The 8388-nt window shown below is 35.8% G+C and overlaps 1 long non-coding RNA gene across 1 annotated transcript; it reads left to right on the top strand.

The window, feature by feature from the left end:
* Positions 1-5478: 5478 nt before the first annotated feature.
* Positions 5479-5816, top strand: LOC128073968 (uncharacterized). Its single transcript, XR_008202945.1, has 2 exons — positions 5479-5570; positions 5612-5816. It is a non-coding gene; the product is annotated as an uncharacterized LOC128073968 (long non-coding RNA).
* Positions 5817-8388: the final 2572 nt, after the last annotated feature.

Genomic DNA, 8388 nt, shown 5'->3' with positions numbered 1-8388 from the left:
ATGCAGAAATACATAGGCATTAAAATACAATACAGTCATTAAAACCCATGAGTTGTTTAAACATCTCCACTCATTTCTTGTCTACACTTTATTGTGATTACAAAAATACATCTTGTAAATAACGTGCTACTGAAATCACTGTAAAATATTTTCCATATTTACTCTCAATTGAGTACTGCATTCTGTAAATTTAACATTTTCTCCACGTAAGTGTCATTTCGTGCATTTCATTTGGAGGTGATACATTCTTTGGTCCATGAAGGAAAGAACTAAGTTACCTCTTTAATATAGCACTAAGATGACACTTAGTCAATAAAGGAACTGTAATTTACAACTTGATCCTGTAAGGTCGGTGGCCATCTAAATTTCCAAGTTGATGGCAACTGAGTATTGTACATCAAGTCCCTTAGCCTTAACATCAGCCAGGAATAATAGATTATTTGTTTAATTTTTCAAGTTAAATGAAGGCTATCTACATAAGAGAGGGGGCAGATAAATGACACATGATTATTACATAGCAGTGGAAACAGAAACCAGATTCAGATGTCTTGTCCTTGAGAGCAGCTCGGCAGAGAAGGACCTCGGGGTCCTGATGGACGAGAGACTGAACATGAGCCAGCAGTGCGCTCTGGCAGCTCGAAAGGCAAATGGGATCCTGGGCTCCATCAGGAGAGGGGTGGTCAGCAGGGACAGGGAGGTGATTGTCCCTCTCTACTCGGCTCTTGTGAGGCCCCACCTGGAGTACTGTGTCCAGGTGTGGAGCCCTCAGTACAAGAAAGACATAGAGATCTTGGAAAGGGTCCAGAGGAGGGCAACTAAGATGATCAGGGGGCTGGAGCACCTCCCCTATGAGGACAGGCTGAGGGAGTTGGGCTTGTTCAGCCTGGAGAAGAGAAGGCTGCGGGGCGACCTCATTGCAGCCTATCAATACCTGAAGGGAACCTACACCCAGGAGGGGAGTAAACTCTTCAGAAGGGCTGACAACAGCAGGACTAGGGGAAATGGATCAAAGTTGAAGGAGGAAAGATTTAGGTTGGATGTTAGGGGGAAGTTCTTCACAAGGAGAGTAGTTAGGCCCTGGAACGGGCTGCCCAGGGAGGTTGTGGATGCCCCGTCCTTGGACGTGTTCAAGGCCAGGTTGGACGGGGTCCTGGGCAACCTGATCTGAATGTGGATGTTTGGTGGCCCTGCTAGGCAGGGGGGTTGGAACTACATGATCCTTGAGGTCCCTTCCAACCCAGGTGATTCTGTGATTCTGTGATTCTGTGAATCTATATATTACCACTGCGTAACGACATCCTCTACATTTTCATCTCTCTTTGGGGAGCTCAGATTCACTTAAACACAGGACCCATAGCTGGTCCCTTGTCAGTAGAAAATCTGCATGCCAGATACAGCTGTCTAATACACGTAAAAGATGTTCTCCCAGATCCCAACACCTCAGCAGCACGGCCTTGCACGTATATTGGCTGCTAAAGACTTGGAGCAGCCAAGAGATCATTCATTTTCCTTCTAGGAGGAAAGTGCTTCTATTTATTGCCTCTTTATATTCAGAACAATATAATTCTTTGACTTCTGCTTCAGTGATTTATCCTTCCTCAGGAGCTCTCACATGCAAGTGCCTATTTTTTTCTTCCTTTTTTCCTCCCTGTCCTATCTGCTCTGGTGTCCCCCAGAAGACTCACAGATTTAAGCAATTAGCAAAGAAATACGGCTTTGAGGAAAGGAAGTGCTCAAACCCAAAACACTGACAAGCTCAGTGCATTGGTTTACCTACTGCTTCTCGTGTTTCTTTGTAAACTTCGGGCTACTTCAAACTTTCATTTTCTCACTGGATTTTTCTACAGAGGAGAGACTTATTTTCCTTCTTCTCCATTTCCCAACTTTTGTTCTATTTATCTCTAATTAAAATTGATTTTAAAATGAAATAATATTCAAACATATGAACTTATGCACATCTTGAGAGTATTATCACCTAGATTTACCTTTGTGAATCTATCTGAGGTGCTTGGGTTGGAATCTGGTGTTTAAAGATTCTGTATATCTGAAGAACAGAAAGAGGCACTTTGAGAACCCACCAGTGATGTGACTCATTCTCTGGAGCTGTTTCATTTTCTGTTTACCACAGAGGGAACTCTGAGTGCAATTGTGTAGTAACAGTATTTGTGGCTTTGTCTTTTTCAGCTTGTTGGAATCTGATCTCATCTATAGGTAATGACAGATTAAGAGATAAAGACACAGTATGATGTTCTTCAAAACAGTGTCTCATTTCTGATACCCTTACTAGTCCTCTGAGCAGAAATTTGTCTAGGTATGTTCTAAGTGTGTTTGTTGACTTCGCGCCACCTATGGGAGAAAGCCAGCTTTGAAAAGCATTCAAACATATCTTTCTGCAGAAACATATCATTTCTGCTGGTGAAATATGTTGCTTCTTTTTTTTCTCTTTACCAAATACAGATATTAGAATGAAAATAAAAGAAAAGTTTGATTCTTTTCAAATACAACTGCTCGTCAGTAGCAACCATACAGCATTTCTTTAGAGACTAAATGCTTGCGTGTTAATGGCAGTTTGTAAGAGCACATGTAACATTGCCATCTAGTGCCTTCAGCCGTAACAACGTATTTTATCAAATAAGACATCGGCTTAGCTACTTCCAGTAAATAATAACATTCCTTCTGGTCCCAAGAATTTATAATTTATTGTTCAGCACTCATATTCATTATACTTTGTCCTACATTTAAATTCGAATTGCATGAGAAACTTTTGTAAGGGCATCTAACATACTGCAAAGGACTGATAGTAAATAAGAAAGGTAGTTATTAGGCGAAGCTAGGAATAAGCTCATATCTTTTCTAAAAATTAAAACAAAAACAAAAAAAAAAAAAAAACACAAAAAGTTTCTTTTTCTTACAGTTTTTGGTGGCTTGTTGCCACACCTGTTACAACTATTTTCACTAGAGTTTGGGTGTGTTTTCATCAAATAGCTTGTTTTCAAGAAGGAAAAAAGTATGACTCCAATGAACTTGAATATTAGGCAGCAATACACTGGTATTGGGCAGGAACAAGCTGAAAAGGGGAAGTAAAACCACTAGTGGAAATTCTCCTTTGAATGGAGTTAATCTCATACTTGACACGTATATTGATTGAATTCAATATAAATGTTGGTTATATAAGATCAAGATCATCCTCTATCACCTGCAGGACAGACCTGAAGCACTATGTTAGTCTTAATTTTAGACAAGATAATATAAATGTGTAGATTTCCACCCAGGAAATGACATCATTTTTAGGCATCCAGAAATGTCAATAGAACAGATTTGGAACAAGAGGAAGATTGTCTACACAGTGTTCTAAAGTTGTACACATATTATTAGCTCTTCTGCTTCCCTTAACATTCCATCTCAGAATTCAATCTGTTGAACAGTGTAAGTAAGAAAACAGAGTTTTCTTGTGGAACACAAAAATAGACTGTGGAATTAAGAAAGAAGAATATTAAGGACAGGTTTTTTTCTTTCTCATCATTTTGAAAAACATCAAAAATGTCTAGTTCTTGCACTTTTTATATCTCTACCATTTTGAATAACTTCAGATTGAACTGGAAAACCAGATACAATATCTGCAAGAAGCAATAAACTGTCAACATCCTAAGTGAAAAGAGGAAATGCATTCACTCATTCCTAAATATTTATTGTTTCTCAAAATAACAAAACTTTATTTAAAGGGCTTTCATTTTGTTTCTTAAGAAGTAACTTCTAAAAAAATGTACAGTTTCATAAAGTATAATTCTTGCATTAGCTACCAACTTGAAGTCCCTTCAAGAATCTTAGTGCCTGGAAGCTTAAGTAAGCCAACATATTTCATTCTCTTTATAACTTAAGGTAGCACCCAATGGAAGCTATCCAAAAGTGTCAAATATATTTTTGGAAGAAAAAATAAACATTTTAACAGATTTTTGGGGATTTTATTGCAATTATAATAAAGTTATGATAATAATAAATTATTATTATTATATAAAAGAAAAAAGAAAGAAAAATAGAAGAACATAGTGCAGTTAGTCATCATTTCAGAAAATACATATACATATTTGTTTGACAGGTGAAGTGAATCAGATCTTGAACATGTATATACATATTTTTTCTGTCAACAATTGTGCTAGCTCTCCTCCCAATCACATACAAACATAAAAAAGTAAGACCCAGAAATAGCTAGAAATTACTCAAAATATATTTTGCATCCACTTACAAGATATTTGCAGTGTATTTTTTTTCATACAGAAATGAATGAAATGAAACTAAACAATGTTAATAACACATGATGCAAAAAAATGAAAATGGACATCTCCCCCTGTACTCCTTTATGAAAAATGTTCTTGGTCCATTTAAGACAGTGATAACTCCTACCTAAGGGAATCTGTTTGTTTATTTTTGTTTGGTTTTTTTTCAGGCAATGCTATTAATGCTATCGTTATTCAAAGAATAGGGTTATATATTCTTGGAATTGGAGTACATGCACATAATTTGGCAGAAAGGTAAATTATCAAGCCAATGTCCAAAGGAAGTGTGCTGTAAATAGGAATTATATCTTTAATTCAGTGTTCAGTTGTATGACATCCTGCCTTTAAGACAGCTAAAATTTGCAAGTTGGCAGGACCAAGTGAAATGTTTTACCCTAGTCTTGAACAGATCTTCAGGGCTTAAGCTTCAAATGGATGAGTCACAAAAATGAAGATCTAGTTTCAGAATCTTCTCAGTGAAAGAGACTCATTTAACCCTCCCTCCCAACTTGACCCTAGATGACCTTTCTAGTTCCACAGCTCTTTCTAGGTACAAAGATATTATTTTTGTCTTCTAAACACTTTCCCTTTCCTCTAACACATACACTGGGCTTCCTTTTATCTGTGAATTGATTACTTTGGCACAGTCTGATGAAGATGGCTGAAAGGATCCTTCAAGTAGATAGGGTATCCCATGGAGATGTTTAGGTCTGCTGACTGTAAATAGCAGATGTTAGTCAAGAAGAAAGAAGGAAGGAACCATGAGAAGAAGAAATATTTTTCTTTTACTAGATTCAAGTATTTACAATTCAACTTCTATGTAATTTTTATTCTATGCATCAGTACTCAACCATACACAGAGTTACTCTTGTTCATTTAGTGCAGTAGCCACTCTAGGTTTCAGACAAAACAAGCCCTGCCCATGCTGAGTAAGATAAATACTGTTAATGCAAATGCCATTGTAAAGAGTTCCAAAAATCAACAGAAAAGAAGCATCATCACGAGTGATATGAAAAAAGAACATGTGACTCTAAGAAATGCTTTGGTCCAGGTCCACAGGAACTCTCTAGTAGATCATTTTTACCTGAAGAGAATGTTCAGTATGAGATGACCATCTTGATTAAGCTGATTACATACCTCCAGATATCCCGTGAATTTTAACACCTTTTTCAAGCTGAGCTATGACATGGTAAAGAAGGTGTATGGGAACTGCTGAGTCACGGCCTGAACCTCTGATTGATCACCTGAGGCGAGCCATGAGTCAGCCAGAGGAGCACAGGTGAAGGCAATTCATCTGTGCTGCCAGAAGGGGTGGAGCCAGGCTGTACCACTCCTAGACCTATTGAAGAGCTGGCTACCAGAGGGGAAGGATGTCTTCTGGAGATCACCCCTCTTGGTGTCTTCTGGTGAGCTCAGCCGAAGGGTAAGCTCTTCCACTAATTCTCTTTTGTGATCATTGTTTACTTTGCCTAATTCTCTTGATTATATTGTAATTATAACATCTTGATATCTATTGATTATACAATTATATTGTAATTATAACATCTTGATTATACAGAAGGAAATTGTTATCAGCTGCATATGAAAAAAATAATGAGAATAAACAAAACAAACAAAAAACCTAGAAGAAAACAAAAAGACTATCATAGAAATCTTTTTTACTGTGAAATCTCTATCACAGGGCATCAAACTGTATTTCAAGCTGGTACCATTATCACAATAAGCATCTACAGTAATGAATGTTTATCATCCTGTAGAGTATTAATGATCTAGCAGGCACTATGTATCAGTATTTGCAGTCTTACAACTAAGATTCACATATGCTCCAATCATCATGAATAATATTTTATTTTAGAAATAGTAGTAATTAAGGTATAAGGTATTAAGAATATTGTATTGCTCAGAGTAAAAGATTGTTGCAGTCTAAATTATCTTTAAAGAGGAAATCTAATGCCTAAAAAATGCAGTGTGTACGAAGGCAGAAGGCTGAGAGATTGTTAATTTTGAAGCTACAAACGGGCACCACCCAGAACAGAACAGTCCCAAATATATTTTTATTTACCATCTGAAGCTGTAGAAAGACATGCAAATTCAGTGCAAACAGACTCTTTGGATGACGGATTTTCTAGGTTTAAGTATATCAGCTCTTCATTCTACAAGGGGATGGACAGGTGAACAGGAAATACTATTGAGTGCTTTTCTGGCTGTCTGCCCTACTCTGAATGATGGCCAACAACAAAATTATACCAACACTTGGCAGATTGTTTAAAGGAAAGATAAAAGTTATAAAGTAAGAATCTAAACATTTTAAGCTTATCTTCATACCTTTATTTAAGCAAGTATTCTCACTTAGAAGTTACTGTTTTATTATAAAATAAATATTCTGAGCTTTCATTTACTCTCCATTATCTGTATAAATAGTTTTAAATTCCTGTATTCAGTTAAAGCTATTTTCACATTTAAGAATGTTTCAGAAACAATTTTTTCTACGCCCAAACTATGACTATGTGTTGTTACAGCTAAATCAGAAATCAAAGTTTTTCAACTGTGCTTTCTTTTAATTGAAAATGAAGACAATAAAGAACATTAAAGGATAATAAATATGAGATCCTGGAAACTCACTTGTTCTTGGCTGCCACCATTATAAATAGGACAAAGTGGCAGGAATATTGAATAGATCTATTCAAAAATCAACTGACAGCAAACAATCTTATTCATTTGTAGCAGTATTAAAATTACATTGAAGAAAAAAAAGATCTTTGCATTCTTTTTGAAAAACAGCTATCTTTAGATCCCAAAAAAAAAAAATAATAAATAAATAAAAAATAAGTTATTTCTCAGATTAGCAAGGATAAAATATTATTTCAGAAAAAAATGGTCCAATTTATCTCCTAAAAAGCTGTCACAGAAGAAATCCATCATTATCAGTTCAGTGATTATATTCAAGGCACCCAGCACTGTCTACTCATTGTTTGATCATAGGTACCTTCCAAGAAAAGCATCCTACCTGTAGGAAATGATGTGATGACATAAAAACCAGTCTCTGGATCCTGGTATCCCTCAAATCAGTTTCCAAATGAAATAAGAACTTTTCATACAATCAAACTGACTTTTTTTTCATATTATTTTATCAGAATCTTCTTCATTTGAAACAACTCTGTAATATTCCGTGTTTTTTTTAATTTTTATTTTTTTTTTTAATATTCCATGGTGTTTTACTAATGCACATGTACTTCATAACAAATAAATTCTGCTAAAATGAAAACAATGGCATTTTGTTTGTGAAGTAATCATTCTTTTCATCCTCCCTGGAATCTGAAAATCACTCTAAGTTCTAAAGATATGCTCATATTACTGATTTCTGCTTTGACTATATTTAACAAACAATTGTGATACAGATAATTCTCAAGAGGGAATGAAATCATTTTTGTATTATTTCTCTATCAAGATCCTCAGGAGCTACCTATTTTCCTGCCAAGTAAAAAGCTAGTCTATAAAGGGAAGTAGTATTGTGTGGATATGACGTATCAACAATACAAATGAAATTACAACTTAGAACTATATTGCATTATTTTAAGCAGATATCAAGAATGCAATGATTACAGCTGTGGAGTACATTATTTAAAAAATCTTTCTTGACCATATTCCTGTGTAAAGTCATTCAGTGATACGCTGTTATATACAGCTCCACAGTACTTGAGTCTCTTAATGAAATAATATATTTAAGTGAAAGACACCTATCCCAGAAAAACTCTTTAGCAACATTTGCTCAAGAGAAAGAGTATGATTAGCTCCAAGCAGCCTCAGAACCCCCATTCGTTCTCAGATACCAAAGTGGGTTGAGTTGGCTATCATGTTCTGGTGACAGGCAGAGAGAACTCAAGTACTCATGGAATTTTCAGTAACACAGTAACCTGCAGATTTGTGTTAAAATGCACTTAAGTTTTGAATTTCTGAGCAAGATGATATTTTCTCTGATGTTCTTGGAGAGATAGGAGCAGACTATTTGTTTTCTATTGCATGTGTAATATAGTGACAATCTTTTTCTGTAAGCTCCAACAGCAAGCAAGAAATAAGTGGGGCTGAATGATCATAGAATCATAGAATTGCCTGA

This window comes from Tympanuchus pallidicinctus, unplaced genomic scaffold (assembly GCF_026119805.1).
Source record: "Tympanuchus pallidicinctus isolate F22 unplaced genomic scaffold, pur_lepc_1.0 scaffold8, whole genome shotgun sequence".
In the NCBI taxonomy this organism is placed as follows: domain Eukaryota; kingdom Metazoa; phylum Chordata; class Aves; order Galliformes; family Phasianidae; genus Tympanuchus; species Tympanuchus pallidicinctus.
Note: the sequence above shows the minus strand (reverse complement) of the source record. Positions and strands in the feature narration are given on the sequence as shown.